An 18,447-nucleotide genomic window follows, 5' to 3' on the forward strand; every position below is an offset into this window, starting at 1 on the left:
ACTTACAAGGGGAGATAGAGTCAATGTTTGTAATGGCTCAGCCATTCCCAGTCCTTATTCAAACCGGAGTTGATTGTGTCTAGTTTGCATATCAATTCTAGCTCTGCAGTCTCTCTTTGGAGTCTGTTTTTGAAGTTTTTCTGTTGTAATATAGCCACCCGCAGGTCTGTCACTGAATGACCAGACAGGTTAAAGTGCTCTCCCACTGGTTTTTGAGTATTTTGATTCCTGATGTCAGATTTGTGTCCATTAATTCTTTTGCGTAGAGACTGTCCGGTTTGGCCAATGTACATGGCAGAGGGGCATTGCTGGCACATGATGGCATATATCACATTGGTAGATGTGCAGGTGAACGAGCCCCTGATGGTATGGCTGATGTGATTAGGTCCTATGATGATGTCACTTGAATAGATATGTGGACAGAGTTGGCATCGGGGTTTGTTACAAGGATAGGTTCCTGGGTTAGTGGTTTTGTTCAGTGATGTGTGGTTGCTGGTGAGTATTTGCTTTAGGTTGGGGGGTTGTCTGTAAGCGAGGACAGGTCTGTCTCCCAAGATCTGTGAGAGTAACAAAGAAAATAACAGAACACCACTAGCTGTCACCTTCAGCCCCCAACTAAAACCTCTCCAGCGCATCATCAGAGATCTACAACCTATCCTGAAAGATGATCCTTTACTCTGTCCACATATCTATTCAAGTGACATCATCATAGGACCTAATCACATCAGCCATACCATCAGGGGCTCGTTCACCTGCACATCTACCAATGTGATATATGCCATCATGTGCCAGCAATGCCCCTCTGCCATGTACATTGGCCAAACCGGACAGTCTCTACGCAAAAGAATTAATGGACACAAATCTGACATCAGGAATCAAAATACTCAAAAACCAGTGGGAGAACACTTTAACCTGTCTGGTCATTCAGTGACAGACCTGCGGGTGGCTATATTACAACAGAAAAACTTCAAAAACAGACTCCAAAGAGAGACTGCAGAGCTAGAATTGATATGCAAACTAGACACAATCAACTCCGGTTTGAATAAGGACTGGGAATGGCTGAGCCATTACAAACATTGACTCTATCTCCCCTTGTAAGTACTCTCACACTTCTTATCAAACTGTCTGTACTCAGCTAGCTTGATTATCACTTCAAAAGTTTTTTTTTCTCTTAATTAATTGGCCTCTCAGAGTTGGTAAGACAACTCCCACCTGTTTATGCTCTCTGTATGTGTGTATATATATCTCCTCAATATATGTTCCATTCTATAGGCATCCGAAGAAGTGGGCTGTAGTCCACGAAAGCTTATGCTCTAATAAATTTGTTAGTCTCTAAGGTGCCACAAGTACTCCTGTTCTTCTTTTTGCGGATACAGACTAACACGGCTGTTACTCTGAAACAGAGGTAACAATGTCAGTATAGTATGTACAGAAAGCAAAACTTCTGATTCAGAACTACCCCCTTCCCTTGCTCCCGAAAAGAGTTAAACAAGACATACTTATTGGCACTTCTGCTTCAGAGTTCTTGTTCATGGTGCCACTAACTGCACCAGCAGTGGTGAGTATGACCTGCCAGGAGTGAGGGAAATACTCAGTTGCATGAAACGATGAGTATAGGGCACGAGCACTGAATACTGGTGACATTTTCCACAGGCAGTGGTTTTAGCTGACATTTCACTTCTGAGGGTAACAAAGGCAGAGAGAGCACAGCTGCAGCTGGCATCCCGAAATCACCTAGGCCTGTATGTCGCTAGCCTGTTTAAGACAATGGTGCCCGCCGAAGTGATCGGCGAATTGTGTGGGAAGGAAAAAAGGAGGAAGAAAAAAGGCTGCCATCCCTAGGAACGTTCAGGAAAGGATTGCAGAGTACTTGCATTGAGATCTCTCAGGAGGATTGAAGGAACATCCCTGTGTATGTAAACAAACTGCTTTGCATATCCCCTCCCCGACCTAACTCTAGAGGGGAATGAAAAGCACGTAACAACTCTACCTCTTTGTTGTTCCTCTACCTCTTCTAGTACAAGTAACTTAATGGAAAGTTTATAGCTGTGTCCTGTTAAGACGGGGGTGCCATGAGTTGTTATAGGAACTGTATTTAAACACTTACCCAAGTTTCCTTCCCCTGCTTCCTGCTCGCCTGTGCTCGACTGCAAGGATTGGTCCAACTGTGGTGGAGTCAAAAACAGGTCCTGGTTCGCAGTACAGCTGGACCTGCCAATTGTCTGTCCCCCATACTCCTCCTTTTCCTCATCCACCTTCTCCTTATCACTGTTCACAGAAGGAGCCTGTGACTCAGGCTCCTCAGAGGTATCCACAGTAGTGTGCAGGGGTCATGGTGGGTTGGGTCTCCACCAAGTATGGCACTTTGTAAACCTGACAAGTCTGCAGCTCTGCACCCAAATGATTGTTGGCCTCCATGACCTTCTGGTACACCTGTCACAGCTCCTTGGTTTTCACGTGGCACTGCTGCTGGTCACTGTCGTACCCAAGGGCAACTCCAGGCACCAGCACACCAAGCGTGTGCCTGGGGCAACAAGCCATGGGGGGTGGCCTGCCGGTAGCTGTGGAGGCGGCAGTCAGGGAGCCTTCGGCAGCATGCCTGCGGGAGGTCCACCAGTCCCGTGGCTTCAGTGGCAATTCGGCGGCAGGTACGCCAAAGCCGCAGGACCGGCGGACCTCCCACAGGCACGCTGCCGAATCCGCATTACCAGCCAGACCTCCCGCAGGCGCACCGCCGAAAGCCGCCTGACTGCCGTGCTTGGGGCAGCAAAATACATAGAGACGCCCCTGGTCGTACTTCTTCTCCAACATCTCTGAGCAATCTGCGCATAGATGTTGATGTTTCTATGGCAGGTTCGGCGCTGTGCCTGCCCAGCCTCTTCTCCCCACAGGCCCAGGAGATCCAATATCTCCTGTCTGTTCCAAGCAGGAGCACGTCTGGAGCGTGTAGCCAGCATGGTCAGCTGGGCAGTTGCACACAACAATGGAAAGCAGCTAGGTGGGCTCGCTCAGCTGGAGAACCAGGAAAAGCCATTTAAAAATTTGCAAGGTTTTAAAGTCAGGGAGGGGAGGCTTCCAGTCTATGTGAACCCTGGCCAGTGAAATTAACAGTTGTGTCCAAAGCAGTGTGTGTCTGGCATTGTGGGACAGTAGGGTCCATATAGGTAACGCAATGTCTACATTTGCGCTGCATCAACCTACGTACATTGACCCTGGCTCAACGCCGCTCGGGGAGGTGGTGTTGCTATGTTGGCATAACAAGGCATTTACATGGTTTGGAGACCATTTTAAATGGAGACCCATGGACAACTAGGTTGACGCAAGGCTGCTTATGTTGGCCTAAGTTTGTAGTGTAGACCAGGCCTGAGTTCTGCACCGTACTCACTCACCAGGATTGAAGGGTCTGCCTTCATTGAGCCTTCCCGGACCTTTGGTCTGCACCTTTTCTCTGGAAGTAGTATGGTAATTACCAGCTTATCTGTAGCTGATAAGTCATAACTGATTCTTTGTGTGAGTAACAGGCTATAAGAAAGACTTCACTGAGGTGACTGGCTGATTGTACTCTAGCCAGGAAAACCACACCCAGCCTCAAATGCAGTTTCAACTGGATTATTCTGACCCTGCACATTAGTTTTCCCTGCAGTGTTCTCACCAAATGTACCGCAGCCGTTATTTACGTATTGGAAACCCAGGGATCCTCCCACAATCTGTGCAATCCTTTGCAGCTCAGTGCCTCTGCAACGACACTGGGGCCCACTGCCCCCTACCCAATTTGACTCCCTAGTGCACAGCACCAGTCTAGCTGCGATGCCAAGTGATACCTTCTGGCTACAGCCCCTGAAGTCCCTCCTTAGTTAGGTTCCATAGCAAAGTCAATGTTGACTTGGTTTGTATTATCATTCTATGTTGCAAAGCCTAATGGGATTGATGGGGGTCTGGGTCATGGGTATCTTTCCAGCCTCTCCTGCTCAGGTGTGCCCATTCTCTAGACAGATCCATAACCTTGTGAAAGGTTTCTGCAGGGAATGCTGTTGCAGAATTGGCACAATGCCAGCTGAAAATCCACAAGATTTTCATCCCTGAGGAAGTGGAGAGGACACTTTGGCCAAATGCACAGCCAGATCATGCCATTCAGGCACAGGTCTACATTGCAGACCATGCAAAGCTGCACTAACCTATGGAAAACACCAAAGAGATTTTGCTGCAGAGAGGCGTCCCAGAACTCCATAGAGAGCCTACACGGTATTGCACCTCGAAGGTGCAGCATGCTTCACCCCAGCATGGCCAAGCAGCGCTACTGGCTAGTGTGTGGGGCAAGGGGAGTTATGGCTCCATCATCTCCCAGGTCCTTCCTGCCCCTTTTGAGTCACTGCACTTCCTGTGGCAAGCAACCCAGCAACAACCCAGCACTCCCCTGAATGCAAGGTTTGCTAATTCTTTGCTAATTCAAGGTTTGCTAATTGCAGGTGTGACTGCAGTCTCTGTGTGCCTATTGTAAAACAAATAGTGAGTGATAATACCAAACAAACAACCCTGGGAAGAAAAGGTGATGCTGACTCTGTGTCTGGAGATTTTTATACATTGCCAATACACCAGTGTGATGCATGGCTAGAAAGGGTTAAACGTCCTGCAAAATAAATAACCCTCAAAAGACATATGGGGAGATAATGTTTGTGTTTTTGTGTATTTGCTTATGTATGGGTAGGGTGGACAATGTAACCAACAGTTCCTGTCTATGCTGTATTCTGATAATTCAGAGGTCAAAAGAACATCCTAACATTTAAATGAATTGTAAACATAGGATATCTCAGTTTACATCTCTCTTTGAAATGTACTGTGAATGGTGGAGGAACAAGCAAATGGCCGTATGTTAATTCGTATAGCTAAATACCAGTGATGGACCTCCCTCAAAGTCGTGGTAATTACCTTTTGTTCCCTGAGGAATTCCAACTCATCAAAAGACATGAAATTGTATAAAAGATCCTTGAGTCCTGATTCTGTCATCTCAGATCTGCTTCATCAAGGGAAGTTTGAGTCGCAAGTTATGTTGATACGCCCTGAATATGAGATTTGGACATTGGACTATAACCTATGAACTATTTCTGAAAGAACTCTTTGCAACTACAAAGCGCACCATCTCTGCTGTGAATCTGAACCTCAATGAACTGAACTCATGTCTGTATGTATATTGATCTTTTAACCATACTCTCTCTCTTTTGTTTTTTAATAAATTTTAATTTAGTTAATAAGAATTGGCTGTAGCATGTATTTGGGTAAGATCTGGAATATTCAATAACCTGGGAGGTAATGTGTCCGATCCTTTGGGATTGATAGAACCTTTTCTTTCATATGATGAAATAAGATTTACAGAAATGTTCATCATATTTGACGTGGGTACCTGGATGGAGGCCTGAGGCTGGATCATTTTAAGGGAGTTGAGTAACCAGTGAGTTAAAAAAAAAAAAAAAAAAAGCTGTTTTATGCTGGCTTGGTAAATCTAAGTATTGGAATATCCATCAGTTTTATGGGGATTGTCTGCCCCATTCTTTGCAGATCAGCCTAATTGATTGACCATAGCTGGCCCCCACTGGGACCCCGGTCACAACCAGCTACTGACTACTTTATTAAAAATCTATTTTTGCAGGAGAAACAGACTGGGTGAGAGCCTTATCCCTGCTCTGGTCCCTTTATTCTGCATGAAAGGGCTGGAGCAGCATAAAGGGGCCAAAAAAACAGTGACTGTTTCATAGGGAGGATTTCCCTGATCCAAGCGTTGCAAAGACAGCCAGAACCCTTTGCAAGCCCCAGCATAGCACATGCACTTGGTGGGGTAGGGCAGCAGCAAGCAGCACTGTGGAGATCCCAGGAACTACTGTGATCTATAGGCAGCCCAGAAAGGCAGCCATAACTTAACAAGTTATATCTGGGGCCTCACGAGTCCCTGCAGCAACCCAGGACTTGGGATGGTGGCTTAAAACTACCTTATTCACCCCCTCCACTTGGGCTGTGAGTTCTGTGATGTGCTTCTCAGGGGCCCAGTGCAGAATCTCACCCACCGTGTATGTATATATTTAATTTGAAGAGATTGTATTTCAAAAAGGAAAGTCCCTCAGGTGGGGGACTCTGGAGGGCTCTTCCAGCTCTACATTTGTGTCTGTGGGTACGTCTACAGTACGAAATTAATTCAAACTTATTCTATTTGAATTTTTGGAAGCAATTTTATACATTCGGTGTTGTGTGTCCCCACTAAGGCATGTGAATTCGGCGGAGTGCGTCCACAGGACCAAGGCTAGCATCGAATGTTGGAGCGGTGCACTGTGGGAAGCTATCCTGCAGTTCCTGCCGCCCATTGGAATTGTGGGTTAAGCTCCCAGTGCATGATGGGGCAAAAACATTCTTGCGGGTGTTTCTGGGTGTGTGCCATCACTCGCTCCTCCCTCCGTGAAAGCGACAGCAGACGCCATACTGCCAGCAGGCGGTGCAGTACGGTGTACCGCCTGTCTCCTGGTACTATGAATCCACCTCGCATATCCTCTCATCTTTCTATCTACTCTTTTATCTAACCATTTCCCACCTTTTTTTGGCTACCGTGAACCGAGCAGCACAGCTTCCGCCGCAAACTCTGCTCTCCCACTCTTGCATCGCTAGCTAATTTTTCCATGTTGTCTGTCCTGGGCTCGCGTGCAAGCTACAGAAGGCAACAATTCCCCGCCGTTTTTCGGCCATCGTGAACTGAGCCGCACAGCTTCCGCCACAAACTCTGCTCACGCTTCCACCGCAAACTCTGCTCTCCCGCTCTTGCAGCTCTAGCGAGCTTCCCGACCCCATGAAAGCTACAGAGGTCAACCATTTACCGCCTTTTATCGGCCATCTTAAACCGAACAGCTCTCCTACGTTTCACGCCCTTTTTCCAGGATTACCCATGCAGGCACCTTAGCGCAGCAATCATGGAGCCCGCTCAGATCTCTGCTGCAGTTTTGACCATTGTAAATACCTTGCTCATTATCCAACATAGGGTTACCATACGTCTGGTTTTTCCCGGACATGTCCGGCTTTTCGGCAATCAAACCCCCGTCCGGGGGGAATTGCCAAAAAGCCGAATATGTCCGGAAAAATACCTTCCGGGCACTTCCCCTCCCGTGGCTGCTCTGCTCCTCCCCTCTCAGACTTCGGCTCTGTTTAAGAACCAAGCTGTCCAAGCCAGCGCTACCGGCTTCGGGCAGCCCCCTTGACTCCGGACCCCAGCCGCCGGCTGGACACTTCTCTCCCGCTCCAGCTGTTCTTCTCCGGCGGCTGGGGTCCGGAGGCAAGGGGGGCTGCTTGAAGCCGGTAGCGCTGGCTCGGGCAGCTTGGCTCTTAAACAGAGCCGAAGTCTGAGTCCGGGGAGGAGCAGAGCAGCTGGAGCCGGGAAGGAGAAGTGTCCGGCCGGGGGCGCAGGGTCCGGAGGCATAGGGGCTGCCCGAAGCCCGAGTGCTACCGGCTTCATGGTTTGCCAGGCAGCCTCCAGACCCTGCACCCCCGGCTGGACGCTTCCCCTCCCGGGCTCCAGCTGCGCTGGGGAAGTGCCGGCCGGGGGCGCAGGATCTGGAGGCTGCCCGGCAAACCATAAAGCCGGTAGCACTCAGGCAGCCCTTTTCGCGTGGCTGGGAGGGAGGAGGGGGAGTTAGGGCGGGGACTTTGGGGAAAGGGCGGAGTTGGGGCGGGGCCGGGGTGGGAAAGGGGAGGGGCTAGGATGGGAAAGGGGCGGGGCTAGGGCCCGTGGAGTGTCCTCTTTTTTTATTTTTGAAATATGGTAACCCTAATCCAGCAGTATGCATAGGTGGTGAGTTCCATACCCACATGGTGCTCGGGCACCAGCAATGTTCAGAGCCAGGAATCCAGCTCCACCAATATTTGGGGCCAGTTCCCCCCAGCCCCATCTGCTGCCCCCCCATGCCTCCCCCGAGTGTCCCTTGGCCCTGACTTGCTCCCCCGCCCCACCCGCCTTCCCGGCCCAGAGCAGAGAGTCACTGTCTCACTCTCTCCGCTGCAGGCTGCAGCACCATGCTGCCTCCCTGCAGCAACTGCTGCCACAGGGTCTAGTGCCCCCTATCTCCACTGCCAGGGCAGACTGACTCTGAGCCTGCCCTTCCCCCTCAGACCCTTTCATTTTCCGGCAGGACCCTCCAGCAGCACAGGGCCCCCTGCCCGCAGTCACTGCTCCTGCCCCATGCTGGGCAAGGAGGCAGCCCCATCCCTCACCCCCAGGGAGGCTACAGTCAGGGGCAACAGCAGGGGAGGAGGCGCACGCAGCACCCCTCCCCCCTCCCGGCACCCACCACGGGGGAGGTGAGGGAGATTCCTGGACCTGAGAGGGGCCCTAGGAGCACATGCAGTGACAGTGTGCTGCTGGGGCAGGGCAGGAAAGGGGGGCTCCTCCCCCAGAGCTGGGGGGAGTCCTCTCTGGCCCCTGTCCCGGAGCAGCCTGCCTGCACCCCAAACTCATTCCGAGCCCTGCCCCACCCCTAAGCCCATACCCCCAGTCAGAGCTTTCACCCCCTCACCACACCCTCTACCCTCTACCTTAGCCCTGAGCCTCTCCAGCATCCCAAACACCTTATCCCCAGTCCCAGCCAGAGCCCTCCCCCACACACTCCTACTCTCGCCCTGAACCCCTCCCACACCCCAACCCCCCCATTGCCAGCCCCAGACAGAGCCCTCACCCCCTACACTCACCCTGAGCCCCTCCCACACTCCAAACCCCTCATCTGCAGCCACACCCCACAGCCCTCACCCCTGCACCCCATCCCTCTGCACCCCTCCCATCCCCAAACTCCCTCCCAGAGCCTGCGCCCCAATTCCCTGCCCCAGCCTAGGGCCTGCACCCCAGACCTCCTCCCTCACCCAAACTCCCTCCCAGAGCCTTGGGCAGGTGGGGGGTGGAGTTTGGGTGGGGGCAGATTCTGGGCACCACCAAAATTTCTACAAACATGCCACCCCTGGCAGTACCTGCAAAACCGGGCGAGGAAGCGACGACAGTGCAATTACTATACTGATGAAGACATGGACACAGACGTTCCTAACAGCACGGCATGTGGCGATTGGGGGATCATGGTGACATTGGGCCAGGTTCATGCCGTGGAAAGCCGATTCTGGACCCGGGAAACAAGCACAGACTAGTGGGACCGCATATTGTTGCAGGTCTGGGATGATTCCCAGTGGCTGTAAAACTTTCGTATGGATAGGGCCATTTTCATGGAACTTTGTGACTTGCTTTCCCCAGTCCTGAAGTGCAAAGACACCAAAATGAGAGCAGCCCTCACAGTTGAGAAGCAAGTGACCATAGCACTGTGGAAGCTTTTAACGTCCGACAGCTACTGGTCAGTTGGGAATCAGTTTGGAGTGGGCAAATCTACTCTAGGGGCTGCTGTGCTACAAGTAGCCAACACAATCATTGATCAGCTGCTATCAAGGGTAGTGACTTTGGGAAATGTGCAGACCATTGTGGATGGCTTTAATGCGCTGGGGTTCCCTAACTGCGGCGCGGTGATAGACGGAACGTATATCCCTATCTTGGCCCCGGCACACCAGGGGGGCCAGTACATAAAGCGCAAGGAGTACTTTTCCATGGTGCTGCAAGCACTGGTGGATCACAAGGGATGTTTCACCGACATCAACGTGGGATGGCCGGGAAAGGTGCATGACACTCGTATCTTCAGGAACTCTGGTCTATTTGAACAGCTGCAGGAAGGGACTTACTTCCCAGACCAGAAAATTACTGTTGGGGATATTGAAATGCTTTTTATAGTTATCCTCGGGGACCCAGCCTACCCCTTAATGCCATGGCTCATGAAACCATACACAGGCACCCTGGACAGTAGTAAGGAGCAGTTCAACTATAGGCTGAGCAAGTGCAGAATGGTGGTAGAATGTGCTTTTGGACGTTTGAAAGTGCGCTGGCGCAGTTTACTGACTCGGTTAGATCTCAGCACAACCAATATTCCAATTGTAATTGCTGCTTGTTGTGTGCTCCACAATATCTGTGAGAGTAAAGGGGAGATGTTTATGGCGGGGTGGGAGGTTGAGGCAACTCGCCTGCCGGCCAAGTTCGCACAGCCAGACAACAGGGCAGTTAGAAGAGCGCAGCAGGGTGCGCTGCGCATCAGAGAAGCTTTGAAAGCCAGTTTCATGACTGGCCAGGGTACGGTGTGACAGTTGTGTTTGTTTCTCTTGAAGTTACCCACCCCCTATATATATGAAAGGAAATAAAGTCAAAATTGTTTAAAAACTGTTCTTTATTATTTGTTGCACAACACATTGAAAGAAATCAGAAGGTAGAGGGGGGTATTGGGTTGGGGGGGTGGAGGAGGAGGGAAGGACAAATCCAGAAACCAAATCAAAAGTTCGCATATGCCAGCTTTCTGCTGCTTGAGTGATCCTCTGGGGTTGAGTGTGTGGGGCCCCGTAGCCTCCCCCCTTGTGTTCTTGGGCATCTGGGTGAGGAGGCTATGGAACTTGGGGAGGAGGGAGGGCGGTTATACAGGGGCTGCAGCGGCAGTCTGTGGTCTTGCTGCCTTTCCCACATTAGATCCACCATACAGCGGAACATGTCAGTTTGCTCCCCCATGGGCTTGACCATAGCGTCCTGCCTGCTCTCATCGCGCACGTCCCTCCTCTCTTCATGTTCCTGTAATGCTTTACGGGACTCCACAATTGTTTGCCTCCATGCATTCAGCTGGGCCCTATCAGTGCGGGAGGACTGCATGAGCTTGGCAAACATGTGGTCCCAAGTTCGTTTTTTCCACCTTCTAATCTGGACCAGTCTCTGGAACAGAGTAGATAGGGGCCACGTTGAAACATTTGCACCTGCGGGAGGAGAAAAAGGGAGGGTAGTTCATTGCCGGTTCAGCACTTTATCTCTTATTTTCCTGGAATTTTCCAAGAGGGACATGTAGTACCAAAGGGCAATTTTACTATATTATTGATCTGGATCAAGAGTATGTTGGAATGTATGGGGCTGTGACCCAGAGCACCCATTCGCCTCCCTGGGTTTTTGGTACACTTGCCTGAGCTCCTTGATTTTTGTACAACACTGCTCTGTGTCCCTAGAATAGCCTCTTTCCGTCATGGACCTGGAGACTTTAGCGTGCGTATTTGCGTTCCTTTTTTTGGAGCGTAGTTCTGCCATAACAGACTCGTCTCCCCAACATGCAATGAGATCCAGTACCTCCCGTTCAAACCATGCTGGAGCTCGTCTGCGAATCCAGGACTGTGTGATCTCTTGTGATGGTGGACTCTGCATGGTCACCTGTGATGGTGGACTGTGCTGATGGTCACCTGTGCTGATGGTGACCAAATAGGAAATGAAATTCAAAAGTTCCCAGGGCTTTTCCTGCCCACTTGGCTAGTGCATCGGAGTTGAGAGTGTTGTCCAGAGCAGTCACAAGGGAGCATTCTGGGATAGCTCCCGGAGGCCAATAATGTCGAATTGCGTCCACGATACCTTTAACCCAGGATTGCAATCTCGATTTAAGCGCTACTCCACTTGCCGAGGTGGAGTACAGAAATCGGATTAAAGAGCCCTTTAAACCGAAAAAAAACAGTTTGGTCATGTGGACAGAATCTTTTTTTTTTCTGAATTAACTCAGCTAATTCCAAAATAACAGACTAGTGTAGACCAGGCCTGTGGTTTGTTTTTCGAAGTATTGATAAACTCTGCATGCAGCAAAACCCCTTCTCAGGCTGGTCCCTACTACCTCCAAACCATGATGTTATTATTCACACAAATAGTCATAATGCCTGTATAAGTTGGCCCTTCTGTGAGCCAGTGATTGACCTTTTATTACTGACTCCAACTAGGGCCGGCTCCAGGCACCAGTGTAGCAAGCAGGTGCATGGGGCGGCCAATGAAGCGGGGGGGGGGGGCGGCGCGTCCGGCCGTTCGGCAGCAATTCGGCGGTGGGGCCATCACTCTGTCTCGGAGCGAAGGACCTGCCACCAAATTGCCACCGATCACGGCATTTGTTGTTGGTTTTTTTTGTGCTTGGGGCAGCAAAAACGCTAGAGCCAGCCCTGACTCGAACAGAAACTTAATGATCCTGTTTTGGAAAGTTAAGATCTGAACTTGAGAAGCATGGAGCATCCACAACTCCCACTGACTTCCTGGGCCTGGATCCTAAGGCAAGAACTCTGAATCTTTTAGTAAAATATGGAAACGTTCTGGCCATTGAAAGAGCTTCTAGGATAACTTGTAATTTAATCTCTGTTTCTCACATGGGTGCAACAGAACAGTTTACAAATAATTAACCCAGCATGCCAGCACCTCTGAGTGTCAAAGCTCAGGACTGACACACTGCTTTATCAGATGTCCTTTGGCTTTACTTGTTTGAGTACTTAGTTAATAGAGCACAGTCAGCCCCAATCTTCCATCACCGTGTCTCAAGGACAGTGGGATAACATCAATGTAAACTACATTATTGTGTAGTTCATTGCCGGTTCGGCAGTTTATCTCTTATTTTCCTGGAATTTTCCATGAGAGACATGTAGTACCAAAGGGCAATTTTACTATATTATTGATCTGGATCAAGAGTATGTTGCTTTGCCATCAACATTTTATTGACTCCACTGTTTTAAGACAATTAATGTTAGAGGCACTCAGCGTGGTTCTACTTGAAACAGATTTAAGAAACAAAATTCCAACAGACGTCAATGATATTTTTGATTACGGCATATACACAAATAACAGCCTAGCAATTTTTTGCCCCTCTGTTCACTGTTTTGCTGATGAAGAGGTCCCTGGGCCCAACAATGATAAGATGTGAACGGAACACTTTTTCACTGTTACCCCACAGCACAGTTAGTGTGTCCTGGATTTTTGTGTCAAGTTATAAGTGGCTTATTTCCACTGTAACAACCGCCATTCAAAATCTTTGAAATCTTTTCTGAAATAGCAGTTTTTATAGGCAAAACCCCTGTCCGCCATTCTTTTTAGCTGGTGTTATAGAGTCTTAAATGTTCCTTGGGTGGGGGGAGGGGTACAGAAGGAACAGTTAGCTTAGATGTTCTGGCACGATTGTTGTTGGAGTTTAATTTGTTCCTTTTGGGGGAGGGAGGGGGAGAAGGAATGGTTAGTTTAGATGGTCCAGACCGACTGTTGTTGGAGTTTGATTCTGTTTCCTTTAAGGGAAAAAAAGCCAAACCTACACAGAAGGGGAGAGGAAAAGTCTAGCAATGGTAGAAAATGCAGCTTTTGTCTGATGCTTTCTTTAACTTGCAACCTCACTGCTGAAGAAACAGCACACGGTCTCTGAGACCTGGCAAACTGGTACCAGCACTGAGATGTATGAGGCATTACTTGTAACTGTCTTTCTGGTCACTGGCTTACAGCAGTGCTGCAAAGGTTGTGTTGGCCTGCTAAGCCTAATTCTTATTGGACAGAGGCAAAAGGAGACAGGAAAGAGAAGAAAGAAGGTGATAAAGGAAAATGACACCAGGGAAGGGTTAATGACCTATAGCTCACATCCCAGGTGGTATTCAGGAGTTAGCTGATGCTGTTGGAGGTGGTGATGATATCTGTTTCCCCCTCTGGCCCAGGCTGGTCAGGATGCCTTTCAGGATCAGGACGATGAAGGCCCAAAGGTGTCAAGATGGATCCCAGTGTCCCAGGAGATAGTGGAGGTGGCAACCATGATGGTAAAGCTTGTGTCTTCCAGACCATCTGACCTGACTTTCCCATCAGCAACCCGGACATAAACAACATCCAATTAAAATTAACCAATCAAAACACATTTCAGTGGTTTCAACTTTCAATATTTCCTCTCATTCCTGGAGTCTTTTAGTTTATTGTTATGCCAACTATGACTTTACCAAAAGCCTTGAAAATCTCTTATCATAATTCTTTTAACTTAAACAAACCAGTTTGTACCAATCTGTTTGTCTCCAACTTTTGCTGACTTTTCATAAACAATTTTATGGAACCGGCTGAGTTGGGCTTTTTTTTTTTTACCTTGGGCAACTTAGAGCACAGGACTTTGCACAACGCCACAAATCCTCATTATTCCTGCTTCCTATTCCAGGCTCTTAAATGTATTCCCTCCCTATGCCTGGCTAGGCCCAAAGCTATGTTAAAACACAGCAGAACTAGCTAACCACAAATGCAGAAGAGCATTTTAAGCTCAGCAGCAGGGCACAGCTGCAGAGACATGAGGGCTGTTGCTTTTTTAATGAAATGTGTGACTTCTGTTATCAGTGCACTGCCTCTCACCTCTCAGCTGTATCTCATTCTGTGGGATATCACTCAGTTTGTAGACCCAAAGATCCTGGTGTTCCACACAAATTTGGGTCTCAGTCCTGTTATTTCTTGCCTGATGGGTGGACTGCTGGGCTCACACACAAACAATTGTAGTAGCAGGGCCTACACTCTTGTTACTTGATATTATGAAAAAGGTTTACAGCACTAATATAAACTGAAGGCACAGAAAGAATTATCGACATGAAAGGAAGGAATCTCCGAGGATGTAAAGTTTCCTGCATGGCTTGCTTTTGTGGAGCCCTCTTTCTGGGTGTTTATCAAAACCTGGGTCCCACATTTGGGTCTTGGCAGGTCAAAAGTAGAGCTGGTCGACCTTCACAGTTTTCCATGGAAGGGAAATTCCAAAGGAACATTTATTTTGGAAAAATCAAAATGTTTTGATTTAATTTTTCGGAAGTGAAATGGAGCAGCAGGCTGCCCCAACTCCCAGGGACTCTGCATGCTGCCCAACACTGAGGGACTCCCCAGGCCAGAGTCAGAGGCAGCCCAAGAAGTTGCCCAGAATTAGGGGCAGCCAGGGAGTCAGGGGCAGCCCAAAGGCTTCCTGGGAATCAGAGAAGTTCCCGTCACAGAGCAGGGAGTCTAGAAGCCCTGAGAGCCTTGGCTTCCCGAGCTACCAAGCTCCTGGCTGCAACATAGGGCACCTGGAAGCCCCAGTGGTTCCCAGCCCCCAGGCAGTCTGATGGCAGGGCTATCTTGGAGTCACAGACCCTGGTAGTACAGGCTGCCAGCAGCCCACTTAGAGAGCTGTCAGGAAACCAGGCAGGTTTCGGTAGAAATTCATCAAAAGTGAAACCTTTTCACAAATCAGCATTTTCCAGTGAAAAACCAGTTTGTTGGGAAATTGCCAACCTGTTCTAGCTGAGAACTGTGCTAACTGCACGTGTACAGTTTAACTCCAAGCCCAGTTTTATTGGCTAAACAATGTTTTTAAAATGGGCTTTTAGCCAAAGGGCTCTTTTTAAAAGTGTTTGTTTTCCTGATCAGAACTTTTGTTGAGAGCTAGCCTCAAACTGCTCTGTTTTTTAATGCCTAGGTTATAAAGTGCTGACTAGCAGGTTTCATAATGGAACTGCTGCCAGACCGTCACCCAGACTGGCACTAGCACGTGTTGAGTGAGAATCATGGTAGTGATTTGAATCAAGTGACTACTACTGTATCTGTACAAGAACAAACATGGAATCTGCATTGCCCTGACTATACCAAGCTTTTAAACCTTCATACTCCTGGGCCCCAATCCCAGCAAACTCCAGACCTTCAGTGAGCTAAATGTGAAATTTGAGCGTGCAAGGAATGCAGAATTGGGCCCTTTATGATTTTGCATTTACATAGGGTCTGGTCCTGAAAACTGTTATTCACGGGAGCAGTCCTTGGTGCTCCCTGATCTAGCTCCCTCTCAGTGGAATTAACTTCATTAACTTCAATGGAAGTTGGATCAGGCCCTTGGCTAGTCTCAGTAGACTTCAGAGGAACGTCTTGTGTGAGTCAGGGCTTGCAATATTGGATCAATCAGAATCCCATCGTCATATAGTAGGAATCATTTTAATAGATCCCTATTTAGGGCAAAATGTGTAGCTATAATGTAAGAAAATTCTTATTCTAATTCTCATTCTCCTCAACTTCTATAAGCAGCAAAACACACAACAAATTGACTCTGTCTTGCATGGATCATTGTACACATTCAAAGAACAGCCTCTCTAGTCAATTATTAAGATTAATGTATTTTTAATTTTCTATTTTTACATTACTTGAGGAATAATAAAGGGAGTCCCCTAGGGCTGATTTAATGTAGTTTTGTGCACAAAGCACCTGCATCACATTTCAAAGTAAATGAGTTTAAATCTTTTACAGATTGGATTGTGTTAACCTTTGAATAACTTTGTCCAATCAATGCAATTCCAGAATTCTTTTGACCAAACATATTTCATTCTTTAGATTTACAAATAATAATTAAAAAACAAACAGGGTCAAACAAACACTAGTGCCTAGCAAAAAGGGCAGTCCTCCGAATATTATTATTAGCAGCCGAGGAGTCCCAGTCATGGAATAGGACCGCCTCTTGTCTTTTCCAGGATCGTGAACAACCTAACTTCAATACAGTTACAGACTTAACTTCAAGCCAGGGCTGATAACAGATTGTCACAGAAAGCTCTCTTTTTATTGCTGCAGGTGAACTAAATTTATCCATAGTGCAACTTGATTGTAGTTAATGGATTGGCACCAGACATGGGTTTGGGCTCTTTTTAGAAACAATCTTTTTAAAGAATAACTTCTGTCTGAATTAAGAACTATCAGTTGATGTATGTCAGATGAGCATCGGCTGTATATTCTTGCCCTTCCCAGGATTGGTTTTAATCAAAACAATCCAGGGAGCATCCATATCACAGGGAGGATTTTTAAAAGTAAACTATAGAATTAGAATTAGTAACCCAAAATATTGCATAACTCTCTGCTTCATTCAGTAGCACTAGAACTATCAAAATATGTACTGGAATTGCAGCCTTTTTATGAGTAATACCTGCATAGGTGGAAACAAAAGTCTGCAACAAAGAGTGGGACTCACTGCTTCTAGGTCCTTCTCCAATGAGGTTGGTCTGCAACCATTTGCTGGTGGGCTGTGTAAGCAGAAAAGATGCACAAAGTAAGTATTGAGCCTGTGTTTATTAAACTGCTCTTTAGTATCATTAGCTCTTCAAAGACAGGAATGAAAAAAATGACAGATTCAGAGTCACAACTGGAAAGTTTTGATGCTTTAAATTTCCATCCATCCTGGCGAGGACGTCCCATCACACAAATGAACTACATGGAATAACACCAGCCAGTTCGAGTAACAATAGCAGTGTAGCCAAAGCAACAAAGGAGGCTGCATGGCCTACCCACTACCTTCCCACATACTTGAGCAGCCACTGCCCAAGCCACTGCAATTTTACTACTATTGTTACTCAAGCTAACTTTGATCTGGCTAGACGTGCTGCAGTCACATTTCCTGACTGCACCATCGACAGACCCTTAGTTCTTATTAGAAAGATGCCTCTCGGCTGCAGGACCGGTAGAATTTTCAATATCCAGGCCTGTAAGATGCATTCTTATTCTTTAGTTATTTTGCAGCACTCAGAAATGTGCTAAGCACTTCACACACGACATAGAAAGACCCAGCCCCTTCCAAAAGAGCTTCCAATCTAAAATTAGACACCTTCACAAGTAGTGAAGGTAACAAACTATAGACCCGGTTCAGGAGGGACCAGAGTAAAACCAATATGATCACATTGCTGTTTAGTGTATGGAATGGGCATGTCTTGGCTTATTGTTTTAATGTGCAAATGTAAAACGGTGCCCTAGGAAAACAATTGACTCCCTTACTGTGGGTATCACAGAAGAACTGAATTTTCAGGAGTTGCGGCATTCATTCTTGGTTTGGTGAAGTACTAAGAATAGGGTTGCCAGTTGTCCGGTTTCCGACCGGAACGCCTGATCGAAAAGGGACCCTGGTGGCTCTGGTCAGCACTGCAGACTGGGCTGTTAAAAGTCTGGTCAGTGGCGCAGCAGGGCTAAGGCAGGCTCTCTGCCTTCCGTGGCTCCACATAGCTCCCAGAAGCAGCGGCATGTCCCCACTCTAGCTCCTATGTGTAGGGGAAGCCAGGGGGCTCTGCACGCTGCTCCCGCCCCAAGCAGCAGCTCTGCAGCTCCCATTGGCTGGGAACCATGGCCAATGGGAGTTGCGGGGGTGGCACCTGTGGACAGGCCAGCACACTGACCTGCCAGGCTGCGCCTCCACGTAGGAGCCGGAGGGGGGACATGCTGCTGCTTCTGGGAGCTGTTTGAGGTAAGTGCCACCTGGAACCTGCACTCCCACCCCCCCCTTGCACCCCAAACCCCTCAACCCCAGCCCCACCCCAGAGCCTGCATCCCCACTGGAGCCCACACCCCCTCCCAAACCCCAAACCCCTGCCCCAGCCCTAATCCCCCTCCCACCCTCCGAACCCCTGAGTCCCAGCCCGGAGCACCCTCCTGCACCCCAAATCTCTCATCCCTGGAACCACCCCAGAGCCCCCAGCCGGACCCCTCACCCCCAGCCTGGAGCCCCCTCCTGCTCCCCAAATCCCTCATCCCTGGCCCCACACCAGAGCCCTCACCTCCCCCCAGCTCCAGCCTTGATC

The sequence above is a fragment of the Malaclemys terrapin genome, chromosome 1 (assembly GCF_027887155.1).
Source record: "Malaclemys terrapin pileata isolate rMalTer1 chromosome 1, rMalTer1.hap1, whole genome shotgun sequence".
Classification (NCBI taxonomy): domain Eukaryota; kingdom Metazoa; phylum Chordata; order Testudines; family Emydidae; genus Malaclemys; species Malaclemys terrapin.